Consider the following 23,658-nt stretch of genomic DNA (forward strand, 5'->3'; position numbering starts at 1 on the left):
TATGTGATTAGTGTGCCTTTTAATTTACATTTTCCTGATGACATCTTTTACTATTTTTTTGAAATTCTGTATTGGTTATATGTTCCAATATATGCTCATACCCACCATATATCTCTCCATTACTCTCAGTTGTTTGATGGCAATCCACAATACCAATTTCATTAAAGTGAAATGGATTTATAACTGATATTCATTAAAACTTATATTAAAAAGACATTCCTTAAAGGAAGAATAAATATAACAACAAAAATGTCTTATTTTGGCACCTTTGTAGAAAAAATACAATATATACCCATTTTGTTCTAACTTTTCTGTCCAAAAATAACTTATTTATTTCTTGCCTACCCTATTTGTAATATGAGTTTCCTTTTATTAATTATACTACATATTTTTTTAATCCAAACCTGTTATTTCATTAGTGTAGGGAACTCCAAAGAAGGAAACTCTCTCTACTATATAGATTTGCAAACTCCTCTGTAATTTGTATTCTTAGAAAATTACCAAATAATAAAAATTATGGTGATAGGGAGAAATAGGATTTATACAAAGATGATTTATGTAGAGTTATAAGGGTTTAGAAAGGGTGAGTGTGTGTGTGGGGGGGGGGGGGTCTTAGTTGGGGGACTCAAACACTTGTCTAGGATCACACAACCAAATATGTGTCAGAGGCAAACTTGATTCCTGATTCCATGTTAGACTATTTCTCAATCTCAGTATAAGATATTCTTATTTTCTCTACCATCTTTTAAGTATTGATAATAGGATTATAGATTTAGGGTTGCAAGAGATTTAAGATTCCATCTAGTCCAAACCTCTCATTTACTTTTTTTCTCCAAAGATACATTTAATCGTATAGATCACAGGGGAGAATTAATCCTACAGTATTGTTCAGTGAGATATAAAACTATCCTGTTAAGTGTGTATGAACATGACACAAGTCTAAACTAGGCCTGCAAAGTACTGGGAGCTATCTCTTTTTTAAAAAAATTTAATATTTTTATTCTGAACTTAAAAACAGCCCCCTCCTCTCAAAAAAGAGCTTTTCCCTAGACAAAAGGAGGATTGTATTTGAAAACTTCAGTTTCTTTCACATCACTTTTTTATTTTTTTTTTATTTTTGCTGAGGCAATTGGGGTTAAGTGACTTGCCCAGGGTCACACAGTTAGCAGTTGTTAAGTGTCTGAGACCAGATTTGAACTCTGGTCCTCCTGATTTCAGGGCTGGTGTTCTACCCACTGCACCACCTAGCTGCCTGCATTTTTTCTTTAAGTATAAAATAATTGTGTTGCTTCCCAAATTGTTCTGCTTATCCATGTTTCCTTCTGAACATCCTTCTTTTTTCCTCTGTTCACTTTTTTAAATGTTTCAATAGACTTCTTTTTTTTCTTTTCTTTGACATTACCATCATTACTCTCATACCGTTGTCTCCAAGTACAAACAAGAAAGGATAGAGGAAAATCTTTGTAACAAAATAGCATAGTGAGGTTAAAAGATTAATGCTGTAACCATATCGAAAAATGTTGTTTTGTTTATTTCAGTTAGCAGGTAGATAATATGCTTCATCATAGGTCCGTGGAGATAAGAGTTCATCATTGTTTTGATCAAAGTTCTTAATTCTTTAAAGGTTGTTTTTCTTTATGATGTTATTGCCATTATATCCATTGTTTTCCTAATTCTACTTATTTTACTGTGGATAAATTCCAAGGAGTGTCTGGAATTACCTTTCATAATTTTTTACAACACAGTATTTCATTACATTCACATTCTACATTTTCCCCCCAGCATTTGCCATGAATGAGCACCTCCTTCATTTTCAGATCTTTTCTTTTTTTCCTTTTAATCTGCCCTTCATGGTCAAAAAGTTTGTTTAGCTTGTAACTATTCTCTTCCTAGCATTGTTCATCTTAATCCTACTTTTTTCTTAGTCTCTACCAGTTTTCCTATTGAAGTTGTTCTACTTCTGCACCTGATTGTTTATATATGTTTGTTTTCAACCTTATATTGACTGTTAAGAATGAAGTTCACCTGAGGCCTGCCGCCGCCCACCCCCCCACCCCCACCCCCACCCCACTCCCTGCAGCTCCTTACTCCATGTTTTTATACCTCTCTTTTTATGTCTCCTAAATTGTGAGAAATAGTAAATCCTGCCTCCTTTTAATAAAATAGTAAAAATTCTTAAGTATTTCACTACTTCTTTCTTTTTCACTCTTATTAAAATCTTTAAAACAGAACCAATTCATCTCATCCTAACTTCCTTAATGTGTTTTGAAGGTATTAAAGTTCTGAAGGGACTTTGATTCTTCTAATCTTAGTAGCATTTTATCATATGCAGTCCTTTCTAAGTATTCAAACAAATTAACCTTTCTAGATTTGTTTTGACTCTTAGGTTTGCCTTTCAGAGTTTCTGATTAGCTCTGTTCCTTCCATCAGCACTGTTGAAAGCTCTATATTATTACAGTAAGGTTCTTCTCCCCCCCCCCCCCCCCATAAAACTAGAGTATAGTTTTACTCATCTTAACAAAGGTAAATTATTCTTGGTGATAAACTATTTCTTTTGTCCTTTGGAATACTATTTTTTAAGATCTCTTTTTGTTTATAATACAAGCAGATAGATTTTGTGTATTAATGATTTCTTTCTTAGTACTTTTAAAGTCTTTCTTTCTGAATGATTACAATATTTTTTTCTTTGACATAGAAATCTTTGATTTGAGATTACATTTTAGGGAGATTCTCATTTTGAGATTTCTTTCAGAAGGTCACTAAGGAGTCTTTCTATTTTTACTTTGTCCTCTGGTTCTAATAGATCTGAGTAGTTTTACTTGTGATTGCTTGAAATACACATTCAGACTTTTAAAAAATCATATTATTCAGGGAGTCTAATAATTTTAAAATAATCTCTTTGATCTGTTTTCTAGATCTTTTTTTTAAATATGAGATGCATTAATTTTATTTTTTTTTAATCTTTTGATTTTGTCCTAATATTTCTTGCTATTTCATCAAGTCACTGATTTGTATTTGTTGCATTCTAATTTTTAGGAAGAGTGGGTCTTGGGTAAGGTTTACTACTTTGTATTCTAAGCTGTTTATTCTTCTCCCAAATCTTCTAGAGAGTATATATTTAATTTTTTATGTCTTTTGTTTCAGTTCTTCTATTCAATGTAAGCATTGTTGAAAATGTTTTTTCTTTTGAGGCTTTGCTTGTAATTATTAGGGAGTTGCTTTCACTTTCTACATTGGACTTTTGGGTATCTTGGAGGTTTATTAATTATATAATTCTTTGTAATTCTTTGATTTACTTTTCTCTAACTTTAGTTCCTGGATTGGGACTTGGGGGGGGGGCTCCCCCCAATTCTGCTTTCATGACACTCTCCTGTAATGTTATTTCCCTAGTTTGTCCTCCATCTGTCATCTGGCTTCTTCAACTAACTTCTACTTCTTCTTCAACCCCAATCCTTAATGTTTGAGATTGAGATCTGTATTTTCAGACCCCTCTCTTTGTATTACAGAATATAAAATGTTAAGGACCTCAGAGCATATGGGCCTGGGATGTATAGTTCTGAGCTCTGCTAAAGCCATGGGCAAACTCCTCTGGTACTCCTTTCCTATTGCTCATAGTCTTATGGCTGATTTGGGGACAATTTTCAAGAGAAAGAAACTACTTAGTGTAGTTATTCATTGGATTCCTTGAATTTTATTCAGTCTAGTGCTTTAGGTTTTTGTTTGAGTTAAGGGTATTGGAGTAGGGCCGCTTCCCTCTTTTTAGAAAGCCATGTTGTCTGGAAATCTATCCCCCCCCTCATATTTTGGATGAATATACTAAGGCTGAGAAAAGTGATTTGGCTAAAGTCATATAGGTAATAAGTGTTGGAAGTGGAATTTGAAGGAAGTCCCAGAATCAGTACTCTTTTTTCAATCTTTGCTTACTCCATGTTTGTTGTCGTTGTTTGGTTGAAAGGGGGAGAGTCTTCTATCTCTAAAGCTTGTATTGTAACACTATCTAGCTCTTTAATGCCTTAAAATACAAGTATATCCTTTAGTGGATAGAACACTGGACCTGGAGTCAGGAAGACCTGAACTCAAATTTGGCCTCAGACACCTACTCCCTATGTGACTTTGGGAAAGTCACTTAACTTTTGTCTATCTTAGTTTCCTCAAAAATGGAGATCATAGTAGAACCTACTTGAGGATCAAGTAAGATCAAATGAGAAAACATTTATAAATACTAAGCACAATATCTCACACACTTAATCTTTTTTTCCTTTTCTTCCTCTTTGTATCAGTTAGGTTGTATCTTTATTTGTTTTTACCATCCCACAATGGCACTCACTTTCTATAATTATTTCATCATTTAATCCTTCTATGCCCTGAATTAAATAAGTGCTTAATTTGCTGTCTTTCATAGCATATATAAATACAACTTCATCAAAATTCTACTTTCGTAAGTGGAATTTGTTTTACTTTGCAGTTTTTATATATCTATATTTTAAAATATGCAAAATCTAATTATTTTAAATTTTACTAAATTGTGTTACTGTGGTGGTAAACACTGGTAATCCTTGCAGTGGAAGTAGCTGAGGTGAGTGTATTGATTGTGCTCTAGAGTTCTAAACTGAAGTAGAGCTAAGCTCTACTTAACTCAATCCAGTACTAATATGGTCAGCCTTTGAGAATAGGGGACCACAGCTTGCCTAAGTCAGAAACTTCCATGCTATTCAATCAGTGGAATTGGAATCAGCTCCACTTCTAACATGGAGTGATAGGAAACCTAGTCTTTCCCTCTTCTCCTTACCCTGAAAGGCATTACTCATTTAATGCCATATATGAATCAATATCATATAGTAAAATGAACCTTTATCTGGAGCCAAAAGACAAATTTAAGTCTTGCTTTATCACTTATTAGTTGTTGTGCATGTCACCTAACCTATCTGATCCTCAGTCTTCTAGTCTGTCAGATAGATAAAATAGCTCTACTACTACTGCCTTACAGGGAGCATCAAATAAAGCATGTTAAATAAAGCATATTTCAACTCTTCATAAACTTTAAAATGATATACCTTATGTTTTACACTTGCATTTTTATAAAGCACATTAGTGACTTAGTGGATAGAGAAATATCCTATTAGTTAGGAATATCTGGTTCTAACTCTTGTCCCTTACACAAACTGGTTATGTAACTTTGACAAGTCACTTAACATTTCAGTCTCCCAGTCAACTCTTTTAAGACTATGACTTCCAGAGAAGGTGATAACTTGCTTTGGCAAAAGGCACAGGAGCTTATTCCACTGATAATCTCAGATACGTGAAAAAAAAAAAAAAAAGAATTCATATAAGGGCAAGAAACAAATAATTAATCCACAGAAAGCAATCAAAACTAATTTTAAAGTCCCTGGATGTTTTTGAGAACCTAGATCCAAACTAGATCCAAAGAAACCTTAGTATACACAATGAAATTATATCTTATTTTATTTACATATTAAATTTTCATGAAAAATATAAAACATGGAAAAGGAAATTTCAACACATTGAAAATATATCATAGTACAAATTCTCATTTGATTCATTGGCCTGTAATTTTATTGGTATAATAAACTCTACCAATGCAAATTAGAAACTGTTCTTTAATTTAAACTCAAAAACTTGTCTGGGTTCCTGAGGTAATTGAAAGATTTGCCAAGATTTACATAGTCATTATATATCAGAGAAGAGAATTGAACCCAAACTATTCCTGACTTTTAAATTTATACCTCTATACACTAAGTTATATTATCTTCATTAAATATGTTAGTAGTAACTTATATTAACTAAATATTTTTAATGATGAAATTGGATTCTTTCAAGCAAATAAATAAACCAAGCCCAAAATATTCTCAAATTAAGAAAATTTAGTTGCATGTGTATTTTTCATTTAGCCAATTCTATCTAATGCAGTGGTTTTACTGATTTTTTAAAAATATATTTCTGGTGAGTATCACAAGAACTGGTATCATCTAGTCTCTAAATAACACAGAAGGAATATCTAGTCCAAATTGTTATTTTTTAATTTGCCAAATCAAACAGCATCAGTTGTCATTCTTAGAATAAGTAGTTCTTTTAAAAATAATAATAATAAATGAAATAAATGCTTTAATATTTTAGTATCTACTGGAGGCTTATTGTAGAGTAGTATCATAATATGAAGCTAGAGATAGTCTTCTCCAATTCTGTCCAATGTGATCTCCATTTAGTCTGTATATTCTTTTAAGGTGTTTATGCAATAAATTATGGAACCATCATGAACTGTTAGAGTGTTGGATTTGGAATCAGGAAAATTATTTAATATCCTACTTAAGGCACTTATTAGTTGTTTGACTATAGGCAAGTTATTTAAGCACTGTGTCTCAGACATTTTTTAGGAGCAGGATTTATCTTTTCTCTACTATCTGGTGAAAGAAGTTTCCCATGCCAGTAAATTTTTTTTTTTTACTACATTACAGCTTTTTATGTGCTTTTAGTTTTTTTTTCATGTCTGTTTATATATGGGACTGATTTCCGTTTACTTTTACTTTTAAGTTGTCCTCCTCTATTTGTAATCTTCTTGATATTTTGTAACTCCTTGATAGTATCATGTCTTCTACCTTTTATTTTGTATCTTCAAACAGTATAAGAAACAAATATTTGTTACTCAACAATTGTTCATTATAAATGTTAACTAAATTTAGATAGTATAAAAGTAATTCTAAATATTGATCAAAGAACTAAATGCCACCAGCTTTTAAATATATAAATTAGAAATTAAAGCGGGAGTTAATTGGCATACATTTTCTTTTTCTCAGCACAGTTTACTATTTCAATGAGCTTTGTTATAACTTTATTCTTATGTTTGAAAATATAGAACTTCTACACATTATGGAGTTTGTGACATGGTATTCCTATTTCATTATATGAGATTTCTTTCCATTTGCTCTGTTCATATCTTAAATGTAATTAGTTTTTTGTTTGCATGTTGTGTCTTTCATTAGAATGAGAAGACCTTATTTAGTTACTGAACCCTGACATTGTGTAAGCTACTATGAGAGGCATTAGGGGATAGAAATATAGATCCTGAGGTTCTCAAGAAATCTGCCATCTAAAGAGGTGGGAAGAAGTGACAGTTTTAAGGCAAAAAAAAATCTGTAGAGTGAAAGTCACAATGACAAAACATACATTTTTATGATATTTTTCCATTTTTAATTAAAGAGCTAAAAGTTAGCTCATCAACCTAATAAAATATGAGATAAACTTTTGAAAAATATAATTTTAATATTATTATTTCTTACTGATTTTCTTCTCTTGCAGTTCTCAGGAAAATTCAGCTAAATGTTGCTTACCATTTCTTGTAGAACCATTAGACTTACTTTGCTGTAGAAGAAAATTTTGACAGATAATAGCTTCAGTATTATTTACATTAAGGTTAAGCTCTAATATCTACACATATGGACTTTAATATTTAATTGATCTACATATATACAATCACCCCTGAAGAATGAGTTGCTGTCAACAGTGCTTAAGTTCACAAATGTTTAAAGTCTCTCACTATATTTTGACATAAATTTTATACATAATACATGTATATTTTTATGTGGAAATATATAAAATACACATAATTAGATAAAGTATAATTAAGGAAGATATTTCAAGGTGATACTTATTAAAATGTATAAAATGAAAATATCACCCCAAAATGCAAATATTCTTGGTACCAGAAAACAAAAGTAAGCATATACTTAAGTGGAAATAGACTAAACATATTCCAGTTAGAACAAATGAGTTTTTTAATTAAGATCTTTCAGATATTAACTATAATTTCAGATATTTGAGATCTTTTACTTAGTTGCAGAAGCAAGAAAATATTAATTATTTGCAATGTTTAAAATAATGAATGAATTTTTCTAATTCTATAAAATCCCTTTTTAGACTAAAGAAAATTACACATACACATGTATATGTACACACACACACACACACACACAGGAATTTAAATGTCAGTAGGACCTGAAATCATTATATAGATTTGACAAAATACTGTTTTTCTTTTATAGGCCTTAGGCAATAACTAACAATTTAAAAATCGTTTTTATACCTGTACGTGGTTATGTTTACAATCCTTGGAATTTTACCTGTTACTATTTTTCTTCACTTTCACTTCTCACAATTTACAACCTACAGCAGCAGCTTCAAATTTCATATGCTTTCAAATGATCTCTTATCTTATTTAAAGGAGAATTCTAAATGCAGAAAGAAAGATCATATCATTTTGGTTCAACTACATTTTAAATTAATAAGGAATTATGATTATTTGCTTAAAAGCTCTGTAATAGATAGAATTTAATTTTTAATTTGATAATCAGACAGCTAATGATAATGCCGACTATAGTGATCTGAATGCTTCAGATTGCATATTGGCAATGAAAGTATTAGGGAATCATGTTTTATGAAGAAAATGTCTGCTGTTGAATAATATTGAAAAATGTAGTGAATAACATTTTTGACATAACTGCCTTGCCTACACAGATAATTGTGGTGGTAATTGAATGAGTCAATCAAAGGCATAATCTAAGAATAGAATATTCTCTCACCCACTAAAGTGAAAGAAAGGTATTGTTTAAAAGTAGTCCAGTGATGGAGGAAGGGAAGCATGGTTATATAATGATTTAAGAGTTTCATTTTACCTATGAAAGTGAATTCAGATATGGCTTGAATCATGAGTGAGATTAATTTTTGTTTTCATTCTCAGATGGCTTTTCTATAAGACTTCTGATAGAATTTATCAGTTTACTCTTGAGATAAAATCTTTTCTTTCTAAGTAGGCACAACTCATTTTAAAAGCACATTAGCAATCTGGCTTTCAGGATGTTGGTCTCCTGTCCTGAACCATGTCTACTTCCAAAGCTACCAAAACTATGCCTTTGTGAGTATTCGAAGTTGTGTCTCTCCTACCACTTAAAAACAAAAAAGCAGCAGCTTTGTATTATTTCAACAACAGCTTTATTTCATTTAAAAATGTTAACATTTGCCTAGCTTGTGAAAAGTGACCCCCAAACGTCCCTCCAAAACCCTAGGGGCATTTTTTGTTAATAATGTAGCTTTTAAAATATTTCTTCACATTAAATCAACCTTTCATTAAAATGCAACCAACATGTTTCTGTATAATTTTGTAACTCTTTGTATTTGAGTAGAGATACATTATACCTTTTCCATTTCTAAATCAGCCTGTGCCTATTTTTATTTGTCAAGCTGAGGTTTGACTGGCCGGATTCCAGATGTCTTTCTCACAAGATTTGGTGCTGATGGTCTATTTATAGAACTGTGGTTTCATTGTCATGACAACCATGCTAGAGGCCAAGGCGGCTGGGAGCTATTTCTGGACTAGTGCTGTAATGTAAAACTGATTGGGCAAGTTAGTATATCCTCTAAACCAGACTAATTTAGAGCAGTAAAAGGAAAGGAAAAAAAATAAGATTTATAGAATTTCTTTCATAAGACTTTTTTTTTCTTCTTTTGATATTTGTTGTTTTTGGATTACTCCATTTTAAAAAGTTTTATTTATTTCACATTTTAAAGTTTTCCATACTGCGTAAGTGAATTGTTATTCCAGTCTCTTAAATAGTATGTTTCCAAATGTGGGAGTAGATAAGCAACTGCTATAAGCAGGATGTTTTTCATTTAAGAAAAATATGATTCTTATTATGGATTGACAGGAAAAAAATTTATATATGATAATGGATCTTTATGACCTGTAATTGTAATATTTTAGGCTCTTAGCTGTCTTGTTATCCCTTCCATATTTGTAATCTTATGGTAACAAGTTGATGCCACATCTGTAAAGTCACATTTTTTAGCTTTCATATTATTTGGTTTAAAAAATTGCCTAGTGGTGCCCCTCTGCCTCCAAGTGGTAAGACTGACTAAGAATATTCTCTAATCGAAATAAAATGTCACTTCACGAAGGCAGTTTTATACAATAACTTTTTTAAAAATTCATATGCATTCTTCTTCTGAATGACTTGTGTGTTTTTACCATAAGAGTTAAGTATATTAAAAGCAAAAATGCTTTTTATTCTTAGCAAGGGGCTCTCTTACCTTATTAAAAAACCTTTGGTTTCTTTTTTTTTTTTGGGAGGGGAGGGGGTGTTGTTGAAACCATAGTAATCAGAATATTGCCAGCATATCTATTATAAATTTCTGTTTGACATTTGGCTGTACATATTTCCTTTATTGTGTAACTTTAGTTCTAAAATACATCTTAAAACATATTTCAAGATAATTACTTAGAGATATTCTAATAAGTTGAATTTTCAGGTGTATTTTAAATAATTGTGATTCCCAAATAGCATTGTTCTTTTACTTCAGATAGCTTTGTTTTGTTTCCAAAATAAAATACTTCTAATGGATGTTTTTTTAAACATTAACTTATTTCTGGTGTACTAAGCATGTAATCTTTTGCAATAATTCTTTTTTAAAAAAATCTTATTTTAATAAACTTAAATTATTAAAAACAAAATAAAAATTGCATAAAAGCAAAAGTTAAAATTAAATGTCTCTTTGAGCAACTTTTATATATTGAAGAAAATATTCATAACATCTTTGCCTTGTCATATATAGTAATATATCTTCCTTGGTAAAAGAAACAATTATGTTAACGTACAAATTAAATTTTGTGTGTATTTATGTGTAAATTTGTATTTAGCACATATTATATAAAGTAAAGGAAATTCCTTCTTAAAGGAAGGAATGGTAAGTTCTTAGGTAAAGTGAAGAGATCTTTAATGATATGAACGTTTCCTCTAATTTGTTATATGATTTTTATATAAAGTATACCTCTGTTATTCAAGGTGATAATAGTAATTCTTTTTATATAGCAACTTAAAGGCACAAGGCATTTTTCTCCAAAAAAATACTGTGAGATTAGCAATAAATTTCAACCTAATTTTCATTTATATTTACTTTTTTTTTATAGCATCACCTTTTCTGTTCCTTTTATATTTGATATATTCCCTATTTGACAATTATTTAAGCAAGACAAAAATTCCTGCTGCTTTTAAAAATAGTAGTTGAGTCCAATGAGAGTGGGAAAAGGAGGAGGTAACTAAATGTTTTCTGTGATAGTAAGTAGTACTGTCTACTTGGATATGGACTATCATAATGCCCCAGATAGTAGCATTGTATTGAAATCTCTAAGAAATTGATATTTTGTCAGTTAGAGTCAGAATAGTAAGATCTGGAACACTATTTCCTTTCATTTTTTATAAATGCTAATGTATACATATAATTTTGCCTGTCAATATTTATAGGCAAAATTACATTATAAATAATGATAATAAATTAAAATAGTTGAATATTGTTGATATAGACAATTAAAAATTTAGAATATATAGTATATTTAGTTTGGCCATTGAGTGAAAAAATGTCTATTAGAAAAATTATATTTATTTTAAATAAAAGAAAATTATATTTATAAATATTTTCCTTCAAATGAGAATTATTATTTACTCAAAAGTTATAAACATTAAATTTATAGCATAATATTTATGTTCAACTACAAAAGCAAGAAAAATCAGAATCTTTCATGAGGATTTGATGCTCTCCTGTGACCAAAAAAAAAAAAAAGCAATACTGCTCTTGATTAAGAAGTATTAAAATTGTTTCTTCAATTTGGGTGTTTTCAGCTGTTTGTAAGATGTGATATTTTAAGTAGTATTATAGTAAGCGCATTTTTTCCTTCTTCTTGATTAAAACTAGGTTCATTTGATGATCTTTGTATTAGATTGGTTTAAAATTGCCATATCTATTATAAGCTATAAAGATAATATCCCTTCAAATAGACTTTTCTTTACCTATAAACAAAATTGTGTTGTTCATAATTTACTTAGGATAAAGGTTACAGTTCATTAAAACATATCCATATTTATATCTTAATGAACTGTTACCTTTGAAATCGCAATGTCTGTGTATATAAAAATATATTTATATCTATTTATGAATATGTGTGTATATATATGTGTGTGTTTATACATACACACACACACAGTGATGCTAGGTTATATTTTAAAGTTACTTATTTTGTAAATTCTGTTTTGATACACAACATTGAGATCATTGAAGTAGTAGACTGGGATTTTTTTATAAACATATATTTATTGTATTTTATAATTCCACTTGTATTTTCATAGGAAATAATTATTTAAAAGAATAAAATTTTCACTAGGAGTATATTGTCTACTTAGGTGGGGGAAATGCCCTTTTAAATTCCTATTCCACCTCATTTGTAAGTTATATAATAATAAAAGCTAAAACTCTCCAAAGATTATATAAGGTTATACTTTTAGTCAAGAAGGCATATGAGAAAAAAAAGAGAGAGCGCCTTTTTTCCATTTTTCTTTAGAAGGCTAAAATTTCAGAAAATGATTTCCTTCTTTTTGGTCATATTTTCTTTCTTCAGAATCTTCTCTTATCATCTCTTATGAATCTTCTCTTTTCTTTCCCTCCTTTTTTTTTCTTCTCTCTTTTTCTACCAACAGACATGGCCTTGATCTGCTTTAAAATCAAGTATGTTCCTTTAATACATGACTGATGTAATAGAACTGTCTATCCAAATCTTAGGCAAGATAACTATCATCCTAGAAAAGATCAATTTGCCATTGATGAGGGAATGAAAATACCATCAATTTACTCTTTGGAAATTAATTTTCTATCTTTTAGTAAAAGTTTAATATCTAAAGTATTTTATGTCATGTACTTAATTTGGAATAAAGAGAAAAGTTGTATTTGTTTCCTATTAGAGTCATTATAAGAAAGGATTCTTTTAATTGTCTCTAAAAACCTTTTGTTTATTAAATGAAATTCTTAAAAAGTAGAAAGAAATGATAATGACTCCTAGTGGCTAATTAAGCAGTACACATTTTGCTAGCTTTCATCAGTTCCTTGAAAAATAAATCTTTGTATGTATCATTTATCCCTCAAATTAGCACAGACCAATTTTATAAAACACCCACTTAAAATAATGAATGGTTTGAATTGCAGAATATTTTAAAAGAAATTCATTTGTTACTTCAGAGTCATATAGTAATACAAATTAATTATTAGCTTTTTAACTAAGAAATTTATCTGGGCTTGCTTTAATATAAGTTGTTATCAGAAAATATTTGCTTATTTTTGTATGCACACACATATTTACATGTATACATTAATACTAATGTTCTTAAAAACTAGTTTTAATTAAATCTAGTTTTTAATTAAATAATTAAAAGTAGATTTAATAATCTACCTTCACCATAGTTGTCCCTTCACAACAATGCCTCTCCCTTAAAAATTTCTCAGTAATTGTTAATTTATTGACTTTTCTGAAAAATCCATTCTTTGTAACACTGAGCTAAATTTTAATTATGGTGAGGTTGAATTATTCTATATTGATTGTTTCTATACCTAAGATAATTAAAACTAAATGAAGTAAATTATGTTTTTAAAATGTATTCCAAAACATAAGTATTCATAGGGGGCAGGGCAGTACCCAGAATGTGGAATCTGTTATCTGTTTTCTTAAAAAAAAAAAAATCAGTTCTACACATGACCCTATTTATTCTCATAACCACACCTGTGATTCAAGAAGAGTTAGAAACTGTCCATACCATTGTAGAAGAGGAAGATGAGGCCAGAAGTCAAGTGATTTGCCCAAAGTTACAGATAGTAGTATACTGGGAGTTAAGTCTGTGCCTACTGAACTGGAATATATCATTAAACATAATTTCATAATTATAGTCACATGTATGTAATACTTTTTTATTGAAAAATACTTTCTTCACAATATCCTTTGATATAAGTAGTGCAAGAATTATTTATCTCCATTTTGTAGATGAAGAAACTAAGAGTTGGGTGAAATAATTTGCTCAAATTCATACAACTTTTTAAAAATCCACAGAGATTTTTTTCCATTATATGATGTTGTCTTAATTTAAAGAATTAAGAGCTCTCTCTCTCTCTCTTTCTTTCTCTCTCAGGCCACACACACACACACACATACACACAGACCCCATGCTCTAAACCAATTACTGTTTTTCAATTCTAAGTTTTTAAAGTTTCTGGAAGTTGGTAGTTATTATTCTAAGGCTCCTACAGAAGTGCTATATATGTATGTATTTAAAAATATGAATTTGAACCATTGAAAAGTAATTCATATAGCCAGTAGTACTGGGCTATTATGTTGCAAATGAAAATCAGTAAATATAAACAAAAAATGCTAATTAAACTTAGCTAACAGACTACAGAGGGACATCTCCTCCTCTCTCCCCTTCCACCAAGTACTAAAAAGAAGACAAAGTTATTTTGGCAGCCTTTTTCCTTTATATTTAATTGACAGTTATCTAAATGCTATTATTTGAAAGCATAGTAATGTAGACAGATAAGTAATACAGTATTTTAGACATAAAAATATATTTCTCTATCAAAATTGATCTTTATAGATTTAAATATATAAGTAAGCAGTTGAAGGACTATGTTTTTGAAACAAAGGTCCAGGGTTCATTAAGATCCGGATAGGACATTGTGAAAGGTGTTGTTTCGCAAGTGTACCACCTTGGTTACCAGGCAAGGGAATGAACTAATAAACAAGAATTTATCTCCACTACTAAAAGAAAAAAAAAAAAGAAATCGAAAACATCTCAGAGCACATGACATATAAGGCAAAACAAGAGAAAATAGGAAAGGCACAACTATGGCAAAAGATAAAACAGTCTTAATGAATTGGTTGGATGGGATTCAACAACACAGTATAGTTATGAAAAAGCAAATGTAATGCTTATATGTCAATGACAATATAATATCCATGAAGCCAGATACAATTTTATGCTATCTTAGCATTGATCAGGCCCTTCCAAGAATATTAAACTATTAATTTTCCAAAGCAAGTGGAGTTGAGATGAAAAATAGAAAATTGATTAAAAGAGAATATAAAAGAAATTCTTTTTTATTGAGCCCTGTTTTCCTGAGAAGCATTATTCTAGAGAAGAGACAAGAACCTAATAAGTCCTCTGCAAGTCTACCTGGCCTCTTTTCTTTTGTAGTAACCATTTTTACTTTTAGAAAAATCATATTGGAAAGTATTAAAGTGGATAGCAGGGTGATAATAAAATAGATTCTCATTTTAGAATGAAAAATGTACCTGAAAAATTGAATTTTATTAATAAGTGAGATTTTTTTGCAAATATACTTTTCCTTTTTATATATTCCTAGAATCAACATATTAAAGAGAAACATATATTCCTAGAATCGATATATTAAAGAGAATAAGAACTTACTGTTTTATGAGACAATTATTTCCTTTTCTCAAAATAACTAAGGGACACTACTTGATTATTCTGATAATTGTTATTCATTTCAGTATTCATAGGCCATGTATTGGAAAAGAGTAAAAGCATTTAATATATTTAGACTTACTTTATCTGACTAGAATTTTGCCATTGGAATATTTCAGTACAGTACTGTTCCTCCTATGGTGTGTATCGTTAACTGTTTTTCAAGGAAATCACAGATCTAAAAATAGCCTGTATAAACAGTAAGAGGTCTGTACTTTCAGTTTGAAGTTTTAGAAATCTCTTGTTAGTTTTCTTCTCTGAGTGCTTCTCAGAGTTTTCAAAGCCTACTGAGTTTGATATTAAAATGAAATTAGTATTTGAGTAAATATACAATAAAATATTATAGGTAAATGTTCAGTGTTTTATATCTGGGATATCAGCAAGTTAATATATGATTAATATACCTCATAATATAACAGCTAGCATTTTTACAGTGTTTTCTTTTAAAGTTTGTAAAGCACTTTGCTTTTGTTACCTTGATTGATTTGTATCACAACCCTCTGATCTAGATGCTATTATTATCCCTGTTTCATAGCTGAGGAAACTGAGGCTGATAGAAGTGACTTTGCCCAGGATCATAAAGCTAGTAAGTATCTGAGACAGGATTTAAATTCAGGTGTTCAGGTCTAGATTTAGAACTATTATGCCACTTAGCCCTGTCAAGAATCTACCAGCCTGATGCACATTTTGAAAAAAAATCTCAGGCTTTGGAGTCTACCTCACATGTGGATTATTGCAATAGCCCTACTGGTAGATTTGCCTGCCTCAAGCCTTTCCCCACATCAATCCATCCTCTATTCAACCATTAAAGTGATTTTCCTAAAGCCTAATCAATAAACTCTGGGGTTTCTTCTTGCCACCAGGAGCAAATGCAAAATGCTATTTGGTATTCAAGATCCTTTATAACCTAGCCCCTTTCTGTATTTACAGTCATCTTGTAATTTATTCCTCAACATTTACTCTTCATCCATGATTCTGGCTGTTCTATGAACAAAACATTCCATCTCTCAACTCAAGTACTTTCTCTGAAGATATCGTATTCTTGGAATTCTCCTGTGCTCTATTGGCCTCCCTAGTATCCTTTAAGTCCCAACCAAAATTCCATCTTCTACAGGAAACCTTCCCCAACCCCTCTTTTTTCTAATGCCTTCCTCTATTAATTATTTCATTTTATTCTGAATATATAGCTTGTTTTGCATATATTTGTTAGCATGTTGTCTCTCTCATTACACTGTGAGATCCCTGAGAGCAGGAACTGTCTTGCCTCTTTTTATATCCTTAGTGCTTAATATAGTGCCTGGCAAATAGTAGGTACTTAATAAATCTTTGTTAATTAATTCATCCTACAACCTCTTCTACCTTATTAATTCTAAAAGAAATTGTGCATATTTATGCTTTAAGAAATGATGAAAGTTTCCTGATCTTAGGGAAAAAATAAAGACTATATGTAACTTATAATAATCTCGTGAAATAGAATGGAATGCATGCAACTTAAAATATCTTCTAAGTGCTTTGTCAGAATATCTGATGAAACCCGTCACAGTTAAAGATGAAGAAGAAATTGACTTAAAGATTGGCAGTAGATATTACTCTTGGAGAGACTGAATGCTTATGTGTCATCACCTGTAGGACCATTCACTCAAATTACATTCATTCTCACAGGTAGGAGTCACCAGAGGGTTAGTTGACTAGTACTCAGTGGTAATCCTTAGAGAGATAGGTACTGTTGCTGACAAGTCCTCATTTAAATGTTTCTTTTCATATCTACCAGCATGGCTTAATTAGTTTGTAGAAAAGTTATTTACTAAGCAGGTGTAGTTTAAAAAAAAAAAAAAAACACAACAACAGTTGAAATAGAACTAGGAACATGCACTCCTCCTAATTTGGGCTCCAATTTAAAGTACAGTCATAGAGAGGCAGATATGTAGAGATCACATGTAGCAAAGGGACATCTCCTTTGCAATAAAGTACTGCTCCTACTTATAAATCTGTTTCTCCCTTGTTAAAATCTTCGTGAGGTGTGTAGTTTTCTACTGGGTGCCAAAGGTCAGGCACCTGTTAAATCCATGGTCAGCACTTCTTTGTGATGAGGATTCTTATTCCCTATCACTATTCTTGGGTGAGAGTGCAATCTGTGATGGGACTTTTGGACTTCCCAAACTCACTGATTACCTGGGCACTCTAGATTTCCTAAAATAAGGAAAGAATAAACATAAAAAGAAATAGAGCTACATGGTGATTGGATAGGAGACTGGGAAGCTGCCCTTTTCCTTTAGCTTCTTTATGGCATCAGTTCTGAGACTTGTGATTTGCATTCTTTATATGTAGATCTAAGTTCCAATCTGGCCTCAGATCTTTACTGGTTGTGTGACTCTGTGCAAGTCATTTAACTTCTGTCTGCCTCAGTCTTCTCACCCATAAAATGAGGGTAATAGTAGCACTTATCACCCAAGAACATTGTAAGGATAAAATGAGATATTTGTAAGTTCTTTACCATATATAAAGCAATTTTATAAATATTGGCTGCTGCTGCTGCTACTACTACTACAATCATTTTTATTACCATATACTAGACAAGAAATGGAAGAATAAAAGGATAGCATCTCCCTTTTTTTTTTAAATCATGCCTCTTTATGTTCTTGTATCTTTCTCATTGTCCTTGGATAGATAACTGTTCACCTACTGGGACAGTTTCTTCTCTAGCATGGCCAATGGGAGCATTGGGAGGGGAAATGAGGAAGAGAGGAAGGGGGAGAAAAACTGTGATACCTTTGATTACATACAAATGTACTGAATTTTACTTATTTGATTAGTCTCTTATCATTCCACTTTTCCCTCTGCCTTTCAACTTCAAATTCCATTCTTTTTCTTCTCTGTGACCTCCAATCTCTTCACGCTCTATCTTCCTCAACTTCCCCAAGCCATCACCCATGGAGGACTGCTCTGCTCCTTTCCTCATCTTGACCCCCTTAATAAATCAGTTTAACTTCACATCGTTCTGTTCTCTCAAGTCCCTTGTTCCCTTATCTTTTCCCCAATCCTTCCTGGGAGATTAGTCCCACCATCTGTTTCTTTCATTCATACTCCTGCTTTTGAATGAAGCTGGAGAAAATTATGAAACTATACTGACTAGATCCAAAACAAATTTGTGTCATATAATCTCAAATGAACCTTCGCTGAAGCAAAGTTGTCCATTTACATCTCTATAATTGACTCACTATCTCACCACAGTAACTTTTCCAAAATTTTTCATCCTCCTTTAAACCTTGTGACTACCTCATTCTGTCTTCCCCGTTCTCATTTATTTTCAGTTCCTCCATGCCTACATGGTGTTCCCACCAGTCTACAAACATCCCCTCTTCCAGAAAAAAAAAAAAAGTAATAATAATAAAATAAAAATTCACTTGGCCCATCAATTCCCAGTAGCGATCATATTTTATTTCCCTTCCCTTTTGAAGCTAAAATTCTCAAGATGGCTATCTACATCAGATTCCTCCACTTTTATTTTTCAGTCTCTTCTTAATTATCCATAATCTGGCTACAGTATCATCAGTCAGTCGAAACTGCTCTTTCCAAAGTAGTGATTCTTTAATTGACAAATCTAATGGTCTTTTCTAACCATCCTCATCCATCTTGACTTCTCTGAAGCCTTTTAACACTGTTGATCAACCACTCATTTTTGGCAATGTCTTCTTTTTAGGTTTTTCTGACAATACTGCATCCTGGTTTTCCTCCTACTTGTCTGACTGTTTCATGTCGGTCTTTTTTGCTTCACTCAAGTTCATGCTTGTAAATGCTAAGTATCTCCCAAAATTTTATCTTTTCTTCCCCATCTATAGTCTTTAGCTTATTGATCTAATCAGTTACCTAGGATTCAACTATCATCACTTTGTTTATCAAGATCTAGTAAATGCTTACTATATTTGAAGCACTCTGCTAAGAATCAGGGATACTACCTCATAACTCTTAGACATGACAGAAAAGAAAAATGATAGATGTTGGAGAGGATTTGGAAAAATTGGAACACTAATACACTATTGGGGGAGTTGTCAACTGATCCAACTATTCTGAAGAACCAAGACCAAGCCCAAAGAGTTATACAACTGGATACTCTTTGATCCTTCAATACCACTACTAAGTCTGTATCCCAAAGATATCCAAAAAGGGGGAAGGGAGGGAGAGAGAAGGGATCTATTTGTACAAAAAAACATTTTTAGTAGCTCTTGTGGTAGTAGCAAAAAATATATATATATATTGAAAATTGAGGGAATGTCTATCAATTGGGAAATAGCTGAATAAGTTGTGGTATATGATTGTAATGGAATACTATTGTACTGCAAGAAATAATGAGCAGGTTGGTTTTAGAAAAATGTGGAAATACTTAAGGAAACTGACAGAAAGTAAAATAAGCAGAATTAGGAGAATGTTGTACACAGTAACAGCAACATTGTATGATCAGCTGTGAATGACCTAGCTCTTCCTAGCAATAGAGTGATCCAAGATAATCATGGTCATGGGGGATAGCCACAGAAAATCCCCAAATCTAAGAGATGAACAGTCTTATTCCTGGAACAGCCAGGAGGCCAACATTACCAGATCAAAGAATATATGACAGGAAGTAAGATATAAAAAGACTGGCAAAGAACAATGACACTATATATTATAGAGTTTTAAATACCAAACAGTGTTTTGTGTTTGATCCTGGAGGTGAAAAGAAGCCACTAGAGTTTATTGAGTAGAGGGAATGATGTGGTCAGACCTATCTATACATTAAGAAAATCACTGAATGGAGGATGAAACAGAGTGGAGAATTTTGATGGAAGTGGATTTCTTTGACAAAGAGACCTAACTGAGTTTCAATTGATAAATGACGGACAAAAGCAGCTACACCCAAAGAAAGAACACTGGGAAACGAATGTGAACTATCTGCATTTTTGTTTTTCTTCCCGGGTTATTTATACCTTCTGAATCCAATTCTCCCTATGCAACAAGAGAACTGTTCGGTTCTGCAAACATATATTGTATCTAGGATATACTGCAACATATCCAATATATAAAGGACTGCTTGCCATCTAGGGGAGGGGGTGGAGGGAGGGAGGGGGAAAAAATTGGAACAGAAACGAGTGCAAAGGATAATGTTGTTAAAAAAAAAAAAATTACCCTGGCATGGATTCTGTCAATATAAAGTAATTATTAAATTAAAAAAAAAAAAGAAAGAAAGAAAGAAACAGAGTGGAGAGAGATTTGAGGCAGACACACCCACCAGCCAACTATTGCAATAATTTAAGCATGAGATGATGAGACTCTGGGCCAAAATATTGGCACTTTTAGAAGAGAGAAGGAAGGGAACATATTTGATAGATGTTGTAAAAGTGAAATTTATCTGGTAATCAACTGGATATGTGAGGTAATAAAGAGTGAGGAGCACAGTTGTGATGAACCTGAGGCACTTGAGAGGAAGATGTACTGCCCTCTACAATAAAAGGAAAGGTAGGGAGAAGCTAGGTTTAGGGACCGAGATACATATATTCCCTTCTCTCATCTTTCACTGCCAATTCTTTAGTGTAGGCTCTCATCACAAGACACCTATCCTATTGCTATAGCCCGCTCTTCACCTTACCTGTCAAGTTTTTCTATTCAGCTGTGTCAAACTGAACTTCCTAAAGCATAGTCCTAACCCGAAATAAATAGAGTCCAGGACCTCCCTTTTACTTCAGGTTTAAACAAAAGATATTCTGACATGCAAAGCTTTTTATAATCTGACCCCTTCCTGCATTTGCAGTCTTTCACACCTTATTTATCCTAATATATTCTTTAATCCTGTGTGGCCTTGTAATATGTCTCCTATTCCTGAAACTCTTTCTTCTCACCTGTGACTCCTGGCCTCCCTGGCCTCCTTCAAGTCCCAGCTAAAATCCTATCTTTTAAGAGAAGCTCTTCCTTGTCTCTGTTAATGTTTATACCTCCCCTCTAAAATTATCTCCAATTTATCAAGCCATAGTCTGTACATTGTTTTCATGTGGTGTGGCCTCCTTCACCCTGCCCCCATTAGACTGAGCTCCTTGATAGCATAGAATTGCTTTTGCCTTTTTAAAAATCCCTAGTGTTTAGCACACTGCCTGGCACATTGTAAGTATTTAACAAATGCTTATTGATTGATTTTACAATAGTATACAGGAAGGGGGAGTATTGCATAATAAAACTGGAAAACTAGGATGAGACCACACTATTAAGAAAGAGCTTCTAAAGCCAAACAAAGGAATTTATATTTGATCCTAAAATAAATAGAAACTGGAATTTATTGAGGAGGGGGATGGGATAATTGAAACTATGCTTTAAGAAAATAAACTTGGGTCACTATTTGGAGGATGGATAAGGAAATGGGAGAAACTTGAAACAGAAAGACCAATAAAGAGGCCATTGGAATAGCCTAGCTTAGAGATCATTTAAATGGACCTACCAAGAGATTATATGAAAAGACATAAGAGAAGTCTATCAGAGATATTTTGGAGATAGGAGTATCTGAGATTTGGCAACTTCATGGATATGTGATATGAATGAAAGTAAGGAAAGATGACACTAAATTTGTAAAATTTAGTACTTGGAAAGAAAGTGATACCTTAATAAATATGAGGAAGTTTCCAAGGGAGGAAAAGAGTTTCTCATCTTATGTTTTCTTCATCTATTTATGCTTGCTTGACATACTCCATTCCATCAAAAAAGAAAACAAGAGAGAAGGGATATGTCACTGTTCCGAGTCTTCACTTCAGCAAGATGTTCTAGAGTGTATTGAGAAGGAAGGGATTTGAATTTTCCTACTGATAATTGTACAAAAAACTAATACTTAAGCCACAGGTTGCAACTGCCCTTAAAATAGGAATTTGAGAGCTTGCAGCACTTCTGAATCTAAAGATATTTGAGAAGTATTGGGTCATGATGAATGGACAAGTGAGGTTGGGTTAGAGATAAGCTCCAAAATAATCTATTATGGCAAATGTGGAAGGCAACTAGAAGTATGCTTGATAAATGCTTTGACAGCCAGGTCTGCAGAGGAGGAAAACTATGCTCTTTTGATATTTTTAAGTTTAATCAGCATCCTAACATTTTCTTCATCACTTAAGTCTAGAAAATCATATAAAACAATATAACAATAAAAAATAAATCAAGCCTTGATTAGTAGCATGTGCCAATTTCTCAAATGTAAATGCTCACATTGAAGTCACATCATCACTCTGAGGGGGACCAGCCACCACCTCCACCTTGGAGACTACTGGCTTAAAGGATAGCTAGTTTTTTGAGATGGTACTAGCATCCAAGAATAAGTAACAACTAAAGTTGTCTTTGCTCTAACTTAATAATTATTTCTTTTGAACAGCAGAAGACATGTCTAATTGTAGAAATGTAGAATTTCATTTTCATTTGAAATGAGAATTGTCAGGAAGACTTTTCAGAGTATGAAGTGACTATTGATATAGAACTACAGCCAATGGAAAATTATTCTAATTAAAAGCTTTCTACTTGTCATTTGATGGCAATTGTTAAAACTTTAAAAATATTTTAGAACTTGGATGACTGACATATATCTATACACAAATAGTGTATACTTGAAAGATCACTTTTCTGTTTGGATTATGTGCCGTGAAGTACTATAGTAGAAAAATTCCTACCATCTTTTGCTTCGAAAGTGATTAGAGAATCATTTAACTGATTATCCTAATAAATATTCAAACATTCTCCTACATTGGACCTTATCTCCTAAATTTCTTTTCCAGCCCTCTCACCCATCCGTATTCACAATCTGCCCTATTTTCTTTATTCCTTGAAATCCTAGCATCTATATAATATTATTGGAATATCTAGATTATCTCAAATTACCATTTGTAGAGTCATAAGAAAGCAGAGAACTAGGCTTTCCTAGAATACTTATCTTCTTCTTGTTTTAGTAACCATCAGTAAAAAGTGATGTTAATACTTCAAGCTGATATATAGTACATTTTTACAAAAATAATTTTTCAAGTTTTTTGGCTAAAAGCAAAGTAGTCATAGTTTAGATGTTGCTTTTTAATGTCAAAATAAAATTTTATCTTCTGTGTAAAGCCTTTAATGATGATTCCAATTTAGAGCAATCTTCTTTTCTCTTTCCATTGTTATCTATAGTCTTATCCTTACTGTACCATTTTGTTTTCAAATTATCTATTACATATAATTTATCATGTTATTTGGTATTTATTCTCATACACAAGGTCACAAATTGATGAACACATCTTATTATTATTTCCTGAAGTAGATTACA

At 31.8% G+C, this 23,658-nt stretch overlaps 1 protein-coding gene across 3 annotated transcripts in view; it reads left to right on the forward strand.

The window, feature by feature from the left end:
• Positions 1-23,658, forward strand: part of GNAS (GNAS complex locus) — a 292,099-nt gene that overhangs the window by 250,831 nt on the left and 17,610 nt on the right. The window lies entirely within an intron of this gene.

Source organism: Antechinus flavipes, chromosome 2, assembly GCF_016432865.1.
Source record: "Antechinus flavipes isolate AdamAnt ecotype Samford, QLD, Australia chromosome 2, AdamAnt_v2, whole genome shotgun sequence".
Classification (NCBI taxonomy): Eukaryota; Metazoa; Chordata; class Mammalia; order Dasyuromorphia; family Dasyuridae; genus Antechinus; species Antechinus flavipes.